General features: G+C 42.5%; 1 long non-coding RNA gene across 1 annotated transcript; it reads right to left on the bottom strand.

Moving 5' to 3' along the window:
- Window positions 1-5,038: 5,038 nt before the first annotated feature.
- Window positions 5,039-14,752, bottom strand: LOC124270580. Its single transcript, XR_006896828.1, has 3 exons — window positions 14,668-14,752; window positions 6,250-6,323; window positions 5,039-5,175 (listed from the first exon to the last, which is right to left on the bottom strand). It is a non-coding gene; the product is annotated as an uncharacterized LOC124270580 (long non-coding RNA).
- Between the last annotated feature and the right edge of the window lie 525 nt (window positions 14,753-15,277).

Raw genomic sequence — 15,277 nt, 5'->3', positions numbered from 1 at the left:
ACTATTATTCATTAAAGGATTAGTCATCTTCCCTGAAACCGATTCTGCACGGTATATTTACGTCTGCGAGATCTCAACCTTCTTTCACGTGACTTCCGGGAACGTAGGCGTCTGGATCTATATTTGCGACCAACTGAGGACGGGTGACGGATTGCTCTGGGATTTTTCCTTCGTCTCCAATATCGATGACGTGCATATCGCATTGGATGTTTGCCCTTATACTTCGCCAGTGGATCGGGAGTTGGGCGTGGTCTCCGCTTTCTCTTTGGTTTGCTTTTGGGATTTTTCTTTGAACGATTGCGATGGGGCTTCTTTCTCATTGGTCGAATACGACCGTATCTCGGAGGACGTACACGGCGTGGTGGATTTGACTCCGTTACAGTCGCCAGTGTGGTCGTTTGAACTGCAACTGACCTCGAAAATGTCAAGTTACGCTGGGTTGTGTTGGTTCTTAATAGCATGGTCAAAAGAACTGTGCTGTTCATTTTTGGAATAGTCTGGCCGTTACTAAGATCTCGTAGCTTCCTTCTCACTGGTCGAGATAATGTCAAGTTACCGTCGAGAGTGTTTTTTGATACCGATACTGTATCGAGACCCGGAATAAGGTTAATGTCATTCAAAGGTATGTTTGATTTGTTCGAATCTGTCAACTCTTTGGGCATATTTGCATCTTTGTCAATAGCTGTTGAAGAAACTGAAGAGTTATCTACAGACCTGTCCAATATCATACTTTTACGGACATACATTTGACTGACCTTTCTATGACCACTGTGACCATATAACTTTACATTGGTCAATAGATCTAGGAGGGCCATTGTCCCATCCGGAATGTCATCAGTTACCGTAACTGTTGCTACTGGAAGGAACGTATTCTGGTTACCTTTCTGAGAGGGAAATTGGGGACCTCTTTGTATGGGGAACTGATAAGGCAGCTGTTGTTGCGGATTGTATGGGCTACATTGAACCAGGGAAGTTGGTTCGGGAAGATGAAGAATTGGGATCCTACCACAGTAACTAACAGGGACACATATGACCTGTTTAGGCCGTGGAGGAACAACTACGATGACAAACTTTCCCGTGTCATTAGAAGGAACAAGGAGACAAGTTGGATTATCTTCAGGTATGCTCAATCTAGGAAATTTTTGTCTGTTAAAACATAGCCTTTGCCGTTTTCTTCTAAATGTTAAAGGCGCTTGTATTTGGGAATTTGAAAGAGGGCATGACCAAGGCACTGACGAATCCGTCGTTTCCAATTCCACAGAATTTTCAGTAGCTGAGCTTGTTGGTGTTCCTGTTGAAGATTTAGCAATAGTGGTTTTAGTGGTAGTTGTTGTGGCGGTGGTAGTTGTGGTGGCGGTGGTAGTTGTAGTTGAACTTGGAGATGTGGTCGTTGTCTTGGGTAGCGGACTTGTGACAAGGGTGGTGTCCTGGGCAATGGTAGTTTCACCTTTCATTCCAGGTTTAGTTGTATCAGTTAGCTTCACAGCATCTGAAAAAACACGGCCCTGATTAAGCAGAAAAAACAATGAAACTGCCACAGCGCCAGTCCCACTATTCGAACAAACTGATGGGTTATTTCATCCTTGTTTCACCCGAGCGTACACACAAACTCAGCCAGCCATAAATCCTCACGTATACTCGTACTTTCTCAATAATGCTATGCATACTATCTAGCATATACCTACAATTGGGATGAAAGAAGCATCTTATTGGTGAACCTTCCCACATCTATCTGTCATACTGAATTCTCAGAGGATATGTAACCTGTTTTTCAGACTGGCATACTAAATTCCTGACAGATTCGGATACGTTCTCCCTTCAAACAGAATTGATTGTACAATTCCGAGTGTATCATGAGCTTGTGTTTATATATAACTATCAAATAGTGATGGCACCATGAAAAGACATTAAATGAACAAATGCATGGCCATGAAGGTCAATTGTTTACATGGAAAAACATATAGTGCACGGCCCTATTGAGAATTGTATCGGACATCGGTTTTGTCACTGACGCATCAAATTTGGAAGGGTTGTCCAAATGTTTACCATAAAGGCGTTTCAAAGAAGACCATAAATGGTGTGACCCCTTTCGATGCAAAGCAAAGCGGTATTCAAGTACATTCCATGAAACATCACAAAACTGACTTTCCCTTTCTCTCCCTCTCCCTACTCCCCTGACCCCAAACTGTGCATTTATTTGATGCTGGCAACAACATGCTGAAGATTAAATTTTCAGAAAATAAGTAAAATTTGAAGTCATCAAATTATTGATTCAATGGGTTGTTAGACATTTACTATAATAAGACATGTGTATTCTAGTAGTACATTCCAAGGCTAATCACGTCGCCAGGCACCCAATGGAAGACTAATTGGAAAAACATGGGATATTTTACAGTTTGCACTCCAGGATTTTTGTTTGGTTGGTTGGTTGGTTGGTTGGTTGGTTATTCAACGCCGCATTCAGCAATAGTCCAGCTATATGGCGGCGGTCTGTACATAATTTAGTGTGGACCAGACAATCCAGTGATCAACATCATGGGCATCATTTTAGGCAATTAGGATACCATGGCATGTGTCAACACGTCAGCGAGTCTGACCACCCGATCCTGTTAGTCGCTTCTTACGACAAGCATGGGTTACTGACGACCGATTCCAACCCGGAATTTCACGGGTTCTTATCCTTAGAAGATGACATACCAACAAATGACACTTGAAGACGAACCTTCTGGTTCCAGTAAAAGACGCACTGTTGTATGTCTGTCGTCAATTCGGCTTGGTTCTTTAGTTGTAGTTGTTGTTGTAGATGAGCCTGCTGTTGTGGTGTAGAATGGTAATGGTGGTTTATCCGTGGTCATAGGAACAGTAGTGGTCGTGTTGGAAGATGTTGTTGTTGCTGTTGCTGCTGACTGAGTAGTCGACACTGAAAATATGTTATGTTGTAAATAATGTTATTTAATGATATTTAATACAGTTTCAAAATAAGCATAACGGAAGCTCCAGTAAGTGAATTTGTAGTACACTAGGTATTCAAACTGTAATCTATAATATACAATAAGTGTGACTGGAAAACTCAATCCGTTGTGATAATCTTAAAAGTATAGCGTCACGTCGACCAATATTAACCTATTTTAGGTTTCCACATTTCACACTGCCTATTTTTCAGAAAGTGGCCAAATGTATCAGAAGTTAAATTTTCAGATTCTAGTTCATACACAAGGAAAAGAAGGTCAAAATGTTCATTGAAAAAAGGCGCAAAGTACAAGTCCAGATCGGGAATTGTATTGGAAATGTATGAATACATAATGCCTGAGCTGTGCTTATTTACACTTGTCAAAGGGGTACACTATAAGTTGTAGCATTGTGATGAGGGATATTTTATAAACCTAACGAGGGACGCATAAAACCCCGTATACCCGAATCATAATGTTACAACGTAGTTATCTTACAGAATGTTTAAATCTCTCATTATGTAAATATAACAAACTGAAATCCAATCATATCTTTTACTGACATCGTACCGACTTGTCGATCCGAACCAATGGTTGCCGTGGATGCATGTTTAATTGGTATAAATGATTGATTCTCCCTCTTAAAGACTTATACCCCGCTTGGGCAGTGTACGGCCGTGCACCGGACATACATGGTAATTTGTTCAAGGTCACGTGAACCAATCAAAGATAGACATTTTACGTGAGGTATGATAAAACATATTAGATAAAGACAACAACTGTGTGTGTTCCGTTTTTGGTAGAAGCTGCGCTCGTTAGGTCGCTAACTTTGTGTGCTGGCGATCACTTGCCTGAGAATGCAGGGTTGAATCACGGAGAGACTTTCACCCCACAAAGTGCTAGAATCTGTACTTTCCTCAAATATCGTAATCCCCAAACTCGTGTAATGTGGAACGCGTTTTGTCGTTGTATTTATGGCCGATTTATAAGCTCACTCTTCTCCTTAGAACTGACTGACTGACTGAGTTTGGTTTTAGGCCGCTTTTAGCAATATTCCAGCAATATCACGGCGGGGGACACCAGAAATGGGCTTCACACATTGTACCCATGTGAGGATTCAACCCGGGTCTTCGGCGCGACGAGCCAACGCTTTAACCACTAGACTACCCTTTGTCCTTAGAAGCTAACGTATCAACAATTGACGCTTGAAGACGAACCTTTTGTAAACACTGATTTGGGTACAGGTAGCCCCGTTGTAGGTCTGTCGTCAGTTCGGCTTGGTTCTATAGTTGTAGTCATTGCCGTAGATAGGCCTACTGTTGTTAGTGTGGTGTAGAATGTTGATGGTGATATATACGTGGATGTGGGAACAGCAGTTGTGCCGGTAGAGGTAGCAGTCGTTGTCGTTGGCTGAGTAGTTGTCACTGAATATGAGAAGCTTCATATTTGATATACAATCCAATAATATTTATAGATTTACGATCCGAAAGAAAATACGTTCTTAAGAAAGATATTCAACACAGCATCAAAGGAAGTGTAACTCCAACAAAGAGTAAATTTGCATCAGGCCAAGGATTTTCGTTTAGTAGTTGCCACTGATAATCAGAGTGAGTGAGTGAGTTTAGTTTTACGCCGAACTCCGCAATATCCCAGCTACATGGCGGCGGTCTGTAAATAATCGAGTCTGGCCCAGACAATCCACTGATCAACAGCATGAGCATCGATCTACTCAACTGGAAACCAATGACCTGTGTCAACCAAGTCAGCGAGCCTGACCACCTGATCCCGTTAGTCGCCTCTTACGACAAGCGACTGAAGGTTACTGAAGGCCAATATTCTAACCCGGACCTTCACGGGTCTAAAAGGAAAAGTCATTATGTTGAGCAAATGTTAAGAATGATATTGAGCACAGTGTCACATATAATTAGACATAACCAAACCTCTAACAAGAGAGTGACTTTGCACTAGACCAAGTTTACACACTGAACGTTACCTTCAGTGCATCGCTGTGCCATATATACCCTTCCTTCCTTGTGCGAGGTCTGTGTGACTCCTCTGTACAGAAAACAGTCGTAGGTGTTGAAGTCGAACTCTGCTGCAACGCACCAATCGTACCCTCGGCAGAACTCCTTACAGTTGTCAGGATTCGCAACAGTTCTGTAACCACTGTAGTCATCATGTCTACCGGCTGAATCTGCCAGCTCGGAAAAGGTACAAACCTGCTTACCTGGAAGAATACATCCGTGGATGCTGTCAATAAGGATAACTTATATTGTGTTTTCAGTGAAAGTTGAAAATATGTTTTATTGAACTTTACCTCGTCCCGAAGAAGAGAAACAGTCGCCTTAGGTCATGACGTCATTGAAATCTTTGCAAGATTCGAGTATAAGCATTTTTTCATACCAGAAAAGTTAAGTTTAGTTTTACGCCGCACTCAGCAATATTCCAGCTATATGGCGGCGGTCTGTAAATAATCGAGCCTGGACCAGACAATCCAGTGATCAACATCATGAGCATCGATCTGCGCAATTGGGAACCGATGAAATGTGTCAACCAAGTCAGCGAGCCTGACCACCCGATCCCGTTAGTCGCCTCTTACGACAAGCATGGGTTACTGAAGACCAATTCTAACCCGGCACCTTCACGGGTCTTCTTTGAAGTGAACAGTACATACGAAACAAAGATGAAATCAACTTCAATGTTTATTCATCAATTTGAATGTATTGGTCGTGTGTTTTCTGAAGCTGTAGCTGAATATTGAAGAAAGAATCACAAAGTGAAAAGGTTTACAGAAAACTATCGTGACACCAAGTTATATGAAACGTCGTTAAACATTGTGAGGAGCCCAAAACATGGGCGAATGGACGCGTGCGTGAGTCAGTCAGTCTGTGAGTCAGTCAGTGAGTCCAACATCAATCGGTCTTTACCCACCCACAACCACGGTGTCCCCTTCTGCCCATCTGTACTACATTAACAACATCGCATCTCCGTCATGCGTTAGCGTTATTACATTAACCGTGAGATTTACTACGCCCTGTTGACATCTCACTTGTGTATTTGATGTGCGATGCTATATGCACAATGCCTCCAAATAACTTTGTTTATAACAAATAATACATTAAAAGTCTGTCAATCTCTATTTTTCTCTCAGCAACGTTATATCGCTTCCGTTGTAAGTGAACATATCGGTTTCAAAAGGCAACTTAGTGCAGTGTGTGTGTGTGTGTGTGTGTGTGTGTGTGTGTGTGTGTGTGTGTGTGTGTGTGTGTGTGTGTGTGTGTGTGTGTGTGTGTGTACTTACCGACACTTACAGGTAGTGTGACAACCATACACAGGAGTATCACGTGTTTCTTGTTCAGCTGATCATACATTGGTCTGAAAAAAAAAGACCTTACTCATTATAGTCATACACGATGAGTGAGTGAGTGAGTGGGTGAGTGAGTGGGTGGGTGGGTGGATGAGTGATTGAAACAGTCAGCAAAATTTCAGCTATTCGCCTCCTCGAAACAAGGGGAAAAGTAACATCCCACTTGTGTTTCATTTCATAGTATTGGGGATTCAGAACCTGTTAAGGCACCCTTGAAGAGCAACCTCCTCGTGGAGGGTGCTGGGTAACGCCAATGGATCTTCGCCCCCGTGTGGACCCGGGGTCGAATAGGTCCACAGCACCCCATTGCTGGTTGTAAGAGGCGACCAAATTGGGCAACCCGTTTGCCGTGGGTTGCGTCCCTGTGTCGGCAGAGGAAGGAGTCTGGTGGTTGAGGATGACGGAACCGGCAATATTGTTCAATAATCCAACACACCACTTCGACCCTAACTTTGCCTAGACGGGTGGTAGAATAGGCCCGATTCTACCAATCGGCTGGTCACGCCTTGTCCTGTGCATGTAATGTTTATACAAAATTTGGTATTACATAACACTTTTGGCCATGTTCAAAATGTTAACTGATATTCTACCAAAACAAATTAGCCTAGCAGACCCATGCACAGAAGGCGGTGGCTCATGGGCCAATCTGCTGATGCTGACCCCCGATTTCTGTTCGTCTCCAATCGATTGTCATGGACCGAACCATCCTGACCTTTGATCAGGTAGACAGCTACAGCATTTCATGTCAAATTCGCTGGAGTATAACACCCCCTTATCCCCGGTCTTTGCAGCTTGGAGATCCGCTGCAATATAAGATCGTCCTTGTTGACACTCCGTGGTTGGTGGAGAGAGGGGATGCCGAACCACATTCCTTACGACATGGCTTCCCAATACCCCGGTTCAAAACGAAGACATATGGACTCTGACATATCCCCCGTCTGACGAGAGTACGCCCATTCGACCCGATTACTGGCCACCATTACAACCTTTGCAATTGAACCCATTTGCAGTCTCCAAGGGTATAGCTGGTATCTGCGGATAGGTTGCCAATGTCACAAAGCTCCGGTCCGGTTCTCTACTAGTAGAATATGCTCGGAGACAGCAATCCCTAAAACTACTGAAATTACAAGAGTTTGTCAATGTAAAGGTTGCCGTCTCAGCGCAAAAAACACTGAACACGTATAGAGGCATTGTACAGGACAGAGCTCGGTGCCTGTCTGACATGACTGAAGAACAAATTGTCCAGGAACTTTCCCAGCAGTCTGTCACAGCTGTGAAGAGATTCACTATCAAGAAGGACGGTGTGGTTCAACCCACAAACACCTACCTCTTTACGTTCGCCCGATCGAAGATTCCCGAAACTATTAGAACCGGCTATTGCAGCATTGGTGTGGAGCTGTATGTACCTAATCCACTCCGGTGCTACAACTGCCAAAAGTTTGGACATGGATCCAAGTCCTGTCGTTCTTCTGCTGTTTGTTACCGCTGTGGTGACAAGCATGAGAGCAATGACTGTACTAAGGAAGTGAAGTGTCCAATCTGCGGTGGTAACCATATGGCTTCCTCCAAATCTTGTCCCGTGTGGCAACGCGAATCCTAGATCATAAAGATCAAGCACAAAGAAAATGTCTCTTTTCATGAAGCTAAGAAGGGGGGTTGCAAGTGTAACTGTAGCCCCTTCAACCATCACCTACTCTTCTGCTGTCTCCCGTCCTTCTATCACTACTACAACTATCTCTTGTCAGACCGATCTTGACGAGTTTGAATGGTCGGTCCACGATGACCTTTGTGGAAGTGACCATTTCCCAACTATTCTTACTACTTAGTACCATTGACCATCTGGTGCGTCTGGAAACTTTTATTAAGAATTTCATTATCAACAAACAGCATACAGTATCTATCTTTTTCGATTTAGGGGCGGTGGGGTAGCCTAGTGGTTAAAGCGTTGGCTCGTCACGCCGAAGGCCCGGGTTCGATTCCCCACATGGGCACAATGTGTTAAGCCCATTTCTGGTGTCCCCCGCCGTGATATTGCTGGAATATTGCTAAAAGCGGCGTAAAACTAAACTCAGTCAGTCAGTCAGTTTTCGATTTAGATAAGGCATACGATACAACTTGGAAACATGGTATCTTAAAATATTTACATGAATTTGGATTGAGGGGCAGATTACCTCAGTTCATATCTCAGTTTTTAAACAACAGACAATTTCAAGTACGGGTAGGTTCCACATTGTCTGATTATTTCCACCAAGATTAGGGCGTCCCTCAAGGCAGCATCCTGTCTGTCCCCTTTTTTAGCACCAAAATTAACAGCCTCACTAACGTCTTGAACAGTTGTGTTGATGGGTCCCTTTTCGTGGACGATTTCAATATTTCATGTCGTGGTAAAAACATGCACGCCATAGAAAGGCAGCTACAACTCTGTCTTAACAAAATCCAAAAATGGGCCAATGAAAATGGCTTTAAGTTTTCAAAATCCAAAACAAATTGTATTCACTTTTGTCGTAAATACAAACCACACAAGGATCCAGACCTATCTTTAGATGGTACTCCCATCAAAGTAGTAGAACAGGCCAAATTCCTGGGACTCATAATCGACCGTCACCTGACATTCTTACCACACATAAAATATTTGAAAGCCAAGTGCTTGAAGGCTCTGGACTTACTAAAAGTCGTTTCAAATGCAGAGTGGGAAGGGGATCAGACTACTCTCCTTCACTTGTACAGATCTTTGGTTCGCTCTCAACTAGACTACGGCTCCATTGTTTATGGTGGAGCCTGCAAAAGCAATTTAGAAAAATTAGATTCTATCCACACCAAGGCCTGAGGCTCTGCCTGTGAGCTTTTAGGACCTCTCCTTTAGACAGTCTATATGCAGAGGCTAACGAACCTTCCCTTGAACAACGCCGCATTAAACTGGCACTGCAATATATCACTAAATTACGTTCAAATCTGTCTAATCCAGCATACAATTTTCAAACCTCTCTATGAAAACCTTTTTCCTAAACTGCCAAGCCTGGTTCCACCACTTGGCATCAGAATTCAACCACACATATCTGCAGCTAAAATTAATCTCAATGTCATAGCACCTTACCGCCTTCTGTGAAACCACAGGTCGATCTTACCCTTACTAAACACAAAAAGTCCGAAACAAATCCTTTCGTGTTCCAGCAGGAATACAACCAGTTACGTTCCAAGTATGACACCCATAGATCCATTTTCACAGACGGATCCAAGGATGAGGGCCAACTTGCCAGTGCTACAGTCATTGGATCCAAGACGGTCTCCTCTAGGATCCCCGACAACAGTTCCATTTTCACTGCCGAGGCCAAAGCTATCTTCTCAGCTTTGACCTACATTCAACAGCAGAATCACTCCAAAAACTTCATCGTTTTAACAGATCTTGCCTTCAAGCACTTCAAAATGTTACTTCAAGTCACCCAATCATTCTGGACATTTTAGAACTTTACAACGACCTTTCTACTGGCCAATGTGACATCGTCCTCTGCTGGTTGCCGGGTCACGTCGGCATAGCAGGTAAAACAAAAGCCGATGCTGCAGCTAAAGCAGCCCTTGACAAGCCCTTATCTCCACTGCTGATCCCGTACAGTGATTTCAAACCCACCTTCAAAAGCTATACTCGGGACCTCATGCAAAAAAGGTGGGACACTCAAGTAGGAAGAAATACACTGTATGAAATGAAGCCAACAATTGGTTATACCTACTTGGGTTGTCAGTCAAGACGTGATGAGGTAAGTTTACGACGATGTCGTATTGGCCACAGTCGGTTTACACATGACTATCTGCTGAAGACGGATGGGGATGGACCCCCCATGTGTGTCTCTTGCGATGAGGTTTTCACCATCAAGCATATTCTGCTTGAATGTGTGGACTGCAAGGGAATCACATTATGATGCAACAAATCTGAAAGATCTGTTCTCCCGCGTGAGCGCTCATCTGATAGTGAACTACCTGAGGGAAGTTGATCTGTATCATAAATTATAACTGTGTAATGTGACTAACCAATTGCCTGCTTTTAAATTTGGTGCTATGACTTTTTCTGTTTTTAAATGACAATGTAATGAATATATGTTTTTGAAATAAACCTCATTCCGACTCTGTACTTAGAATGTTTATTAATGCAAACTTGTTCTCGTCACTATATGACTGGAATAATGCCGATGTGACGTAAAGCCCACCTCAACTCAACTCAGAACCTGTTTGACATATTCCCGGACATTCCAGTGCTTGGGATTTGATGACATGTGTCGATCAAGTCCTCGAGCCTGACCACCAGAGCATGGGCTACCGAAGACCAATTTCCAGGGTCATCAGTACAGTGATTGTTTGTATAGTTCAGCAGTGGGCTGTGTGCTGATATTTTGTAAGATGTTCACCAATCAGTTGTATGATATGTGAGATGACCCCTGTTAATCCCAATAGTCTTAACAATCTCCAAGCTGTGGCGAATAACACCCCAGATAGACTAACAACTAGTCTCTGAAATGAACATATTTTACAGGGAAAAAAGCTCATAGTAAAAAAAATAAAATATAATGAAAAGGAGCACCGAGACTTTCTTCATTCTGCAGCTGTTGAAATATAGACTTGCCACATTTTCTAGACTTTCGTGGGCTTTCTTGGATATATTTGCTTCAGGGTCTGTATGACAGACTACACCCCAGACTGACTTCATTGTTGAAACTGCGCCGCGCGTCAAACACTGGGAACCCGTTCTATTCCTCAGATACGTATTTTAACATTTGGGGTACGATTGCGCCGATCGTATTTTAGCTGTTTTGAATGGTCGTCTGTTTTCCTCTATTTCATTTTTTAGCATAGTTTTGGCCAGGCAGTTGTGATCAAGTATGCCTTAAAGTATTAAAATCTGCTAAATTGCTGGTATGTTGACACAAAATGTTCCTGATATGTCGCCAGTAAAATTGTATTTTCACTTTAAATACTGTGTGGTGAATATGTTTGAAGCCAGCGCACATGTACGCACATCAATTATAATATCATTGTCACGGGGGATGTTTATCACGCCACGTGCACTGAATGCAAGCAGATATACAGTTGTACACGTCAAGTGACATCAAGCAAGTTGATCATAGCTCATATGACAAGACCACATGGTACATTGTGTGAAGCCTATTTCTGGTGCCCCCCGCTGTGATATTGCTGGAATATTGCTAAAAGCGTAAAACTAGACTCACTCACTCACTACCTCATATGACAAGAAGAATATATACGGACAGCAATCATTATGCTCACTAGAAATGTTAACATACACCTGCAACTTGTAGAGGGTGTTTAACAATAATTTTCAGCTATGACAAATTAATCGTATAAAAGAAAGGGCTTTTCAATTATGTTTAAAGTAGTATATGTTCAGATTTTAACCTGTTTTATTCAAAGAGTGTGACCGTTGACGTCACGATGGTTCCATTAAACAACCGATTATGGCTTTAAAGCAATCACTTAGTTCGCTAAAGCCTTGCATTTGTTTGTAATAACTCGCCCCCATCTAAACAATAGTTTGTTTTTGAAAATAGTGGCATGATTTCAACATTCCCTTTACAGTTAACTTTGAAATGAAAAAATGCTCACAGCTCTCTTTTATAAAAAGACCCAACCCAGCATGATTCACCTTTACCATCCCCATATCGACACCACCCATCTCCATATCTTCATGACGTCTATATATAGTCCACCCCTGAATTATAATAAGGTGTGGTTTAACCATTAATTACTGTCACTTTACGTAGGTTCTTTTCGTCAAGAAGAAACACCTGTCTCATGCCACCCCATGGTGATCTAACGGGAGCCCTACTGCCTTAAAGAGAGAAAGTGAGAAAGCGACTGGCAAATATCGCGTTCTCGCCTCGTGCTATAGCTTTCTCGTCTCGTGCTATTGCTTTCCCGTCTCGTGCTTTCGCTTTCCGCTTCTTGTAATCGTTTTATCCTCTCGTGATATCCCTTTGTGGCTTTTTCCACAACTCGCTATCGCTTTCTCGTCTCGTGTTATCGGGCTTTTTCGTCTCATGCTGTTGCTTTCTCATCTGGTGTTATCGCTTTCTCGTCTCATGTTATCGCTTTCTCGTCTCGGTTATTCGCTTTCTCGACTCGGTTTATCGCTTACTCATCTCGGTTTATCGCTTTCTCGTCTCGTACTACCGCTTTTTCATCTAGTTTTATCGCTTTTCTCGTCTCGTGCTATCGCTTTCTCATCTCGGTTTATCACTTTCTCAACTCGTCTTATCACTTTCTGGTCTCGTGCTATCGCTTTACGTTTCTTGTTTTCGCTTTATCCTTTCGTGCTATCACTTTCTGGCGTTTTCCACAACTGAACACGACTTGCCGGTTCCATACATTGTACCATGATTTTGAAAAATAGGAAATATGAACGTGACTATATAAAGCCCTCTAACCCTGTAAAACGTCCACCAGAAAGCCACGACACCTACAGTGCAGTTTGGGAGTTTACCTAAATTCTACTAATCTTCACATATTTACTTCTCTGACTCAGACCAACTCATGAATGGAATATCTATGACAAGCAACAGCCATTTTACATTAAGGTGATGGTAAGCTCATGAGGAATCTCAACATTTATCAGTCGCTTGCACTCAGTACACGGAAGGTTACACGAGTTGTCCCCCTTAGAGGCACAGAATGACCAACCGGTTATGGTTTGGGCTGATCAAGTCTCCGATTGGTGTAATGGAACGTACTTTAGCGTTTACTGAGTGACATGTGCCCGTCGCAGGGCATGGGACCGTTGCTCACATCACATCTTTATCTGGCGTTGTTAACTTTCTAAATTTCGATTAGAAATTGATTAGTTTGACATATGACTAAAATGCACCCAATGTTCATACGCTGCTACATGGGTGACGATCATTTGTGAACGTTGACAACAGGACATATATAATTCTATCAGATTGGTGACTGGGCTTATACATGTGCATCGTTCAGGGTGCGGGGTTCTAATAGCATCTCGAAACTGGGAACGGCAATGACTAGTATCCAGTGTACATGTACATCTAGAGGATCTATGTTACAACTGGTCTCCATAAACCACGCTGTTTGTGAGAGGCGACTAACGAGATATGTTAGCCAGACTCGATGACCTGGCTGATAGATGTCGCCATATCCCATCTGCCTAGATCATTCACCAACCTGCCCGGACTCGAATTTTACAGATTCACGTCATATATTTCGAATGTTGAAGGTTTTCCAACGCTAAACAAACAAATATGGACAAGCATGCATTTAAGCATTGTCATACTGTTACCTCCCAAGGTCATACTGTTGCCTCCCAAGGTCATACTGTTGCCTCCCAAGGTCATACTGTTACCTCCCAAGGTCATACTGTTACCTCCCAAGGTCATACTGTTACCTCCCAAGGTCATACTGTTGCCTCCCAAGGTCATACTGTTACCTCCCAAGGTCATAATGTTACCTCCCAAGGTCATACTGTTACCTCCCAAGGTCATACTGTTGCCTCCCAAGGTCATACTGTTACCTCCCAAGGTCATACTGTTACCTCCCAAGGTCATACTGTTACCTCCCAAGGTCATGTGTTTATCCAGTCGTCTAAGACCAGCGTCATTTCAACCTCAAGACTGCGTAATATAATGAACCCGGAACTTTGAATGTTGACAGAAACGTTTCCAATTATAGGTTTCAAGCGCCACATTCTGCTGAGACCGCTTCGTCATCCAAAGCACAGTCCATGGTCCCATTCCAAGCATATCAAAAGCATGGGAAAATAAATGTTAGATTGCCTTTCGTCAGTCTAGTTGGCGTCTGAGTTACACACAAAGAACGATTACGTGTAGAGGAGATCCTCTCTCTCTCTCTCTCTCTCTCTCTCTCTCTCTCTCTCTCTCTCTCTCTCTCTCTCTCTCTCTCTCTCTCTCTCTCTCTCTCTCTCTCTCTCTCTCTCTCTCTCTCTCTCTCTCTCTCTCTCTCTCTCTCTCTCCCGTGACATCCCGTGAATTGGGAATTAATACAACATTCAAAAACAGGCTGAATTTACAACACACCAGGAAAAGATTTTATCACATCTGAACTTTAACGGTTTCGATCGGATTTTCTTAGATGGTAGTTCAAACTCCTGAAAGAAACTATCCAATGTGCTCATATTTAGATTTTCTCTTTATGTTAAAACTTTGTCCTCAATACTTCTGTTGTACCTGATCATGTCATGAGTCAAAACCTTGACAGTTATGCAAACAGGACAGTTCTCAGTCATTTGTAACTTTCGAATTTTAAAATTTAGATTTTAAAAACAGTGAAAATACGGTAGAAGCCTAATGTACAGTATACAGTAAATGAATGTCTTACCTTGGTAGCACAGACTGGTCTCACATCTGAAATCCTGTAACACAAGCCAGAACAGCTGCTGCAGTGTGGGGATCTAATATCCTGCATTGGCCCTAGTGGAGTTACTTGAGCGGGAAGCTATCACCGAGACTGTGGTGATTCAACGTATTGCGTTGTTATATGGGTGTTGCTTTGGGATTAACTGATAGTGCAGGAAAACAGGAGAGAAAGAAAACAAAACACGAAAGAAAGATTGTAAATGGGTGTTGCTTGGTGTTAAACGGATAGTGTGGCAAAGTCCAAGAGAAACAAACAAACAAAAGTATTGTTTATTTATATGTCACGTGTCTGTAAATACATCAGCGATAAATATATAATTACAGTCAACCGACCATCCGGCTTATGGTGCATCAAAAACCATTTAAAATCATAGATTAAATTGAAAGTAGAATCGTTCTTTGGCACATTTACATATTGCTGGATCACAGCGATATTTTACAATTTAAGCATTAATAGAAATTCGTATTTCTTAATGTTTATTAAAAGTCGCCACTGCAAGGACCAGTGAGCTGCGCAATCCAACATGCGCAACAGCCAATTCTCATGTGGCGCAACAGAGACCATATAATAT

The sequence above is a fragment of the Haliotis rubra genome, unplaced genomic scaffold, assembly GCF_003918875.1.
Source record: "Haliotis rubra isolate DU_JTF1 unplaced genomic scaffold, ASM391887v1 Scf153, whole genome shotgun sequence".
Taxonomy (NCBI): Eukaryota; Metazoa; Mollusca; class Gastropoda; order Lepetellida; family Haliotidae; genus Haliotis; species Haliotis rubra.
This window is presented reverse-complemented; position numbering and strand designations above follow the sequence as displayed.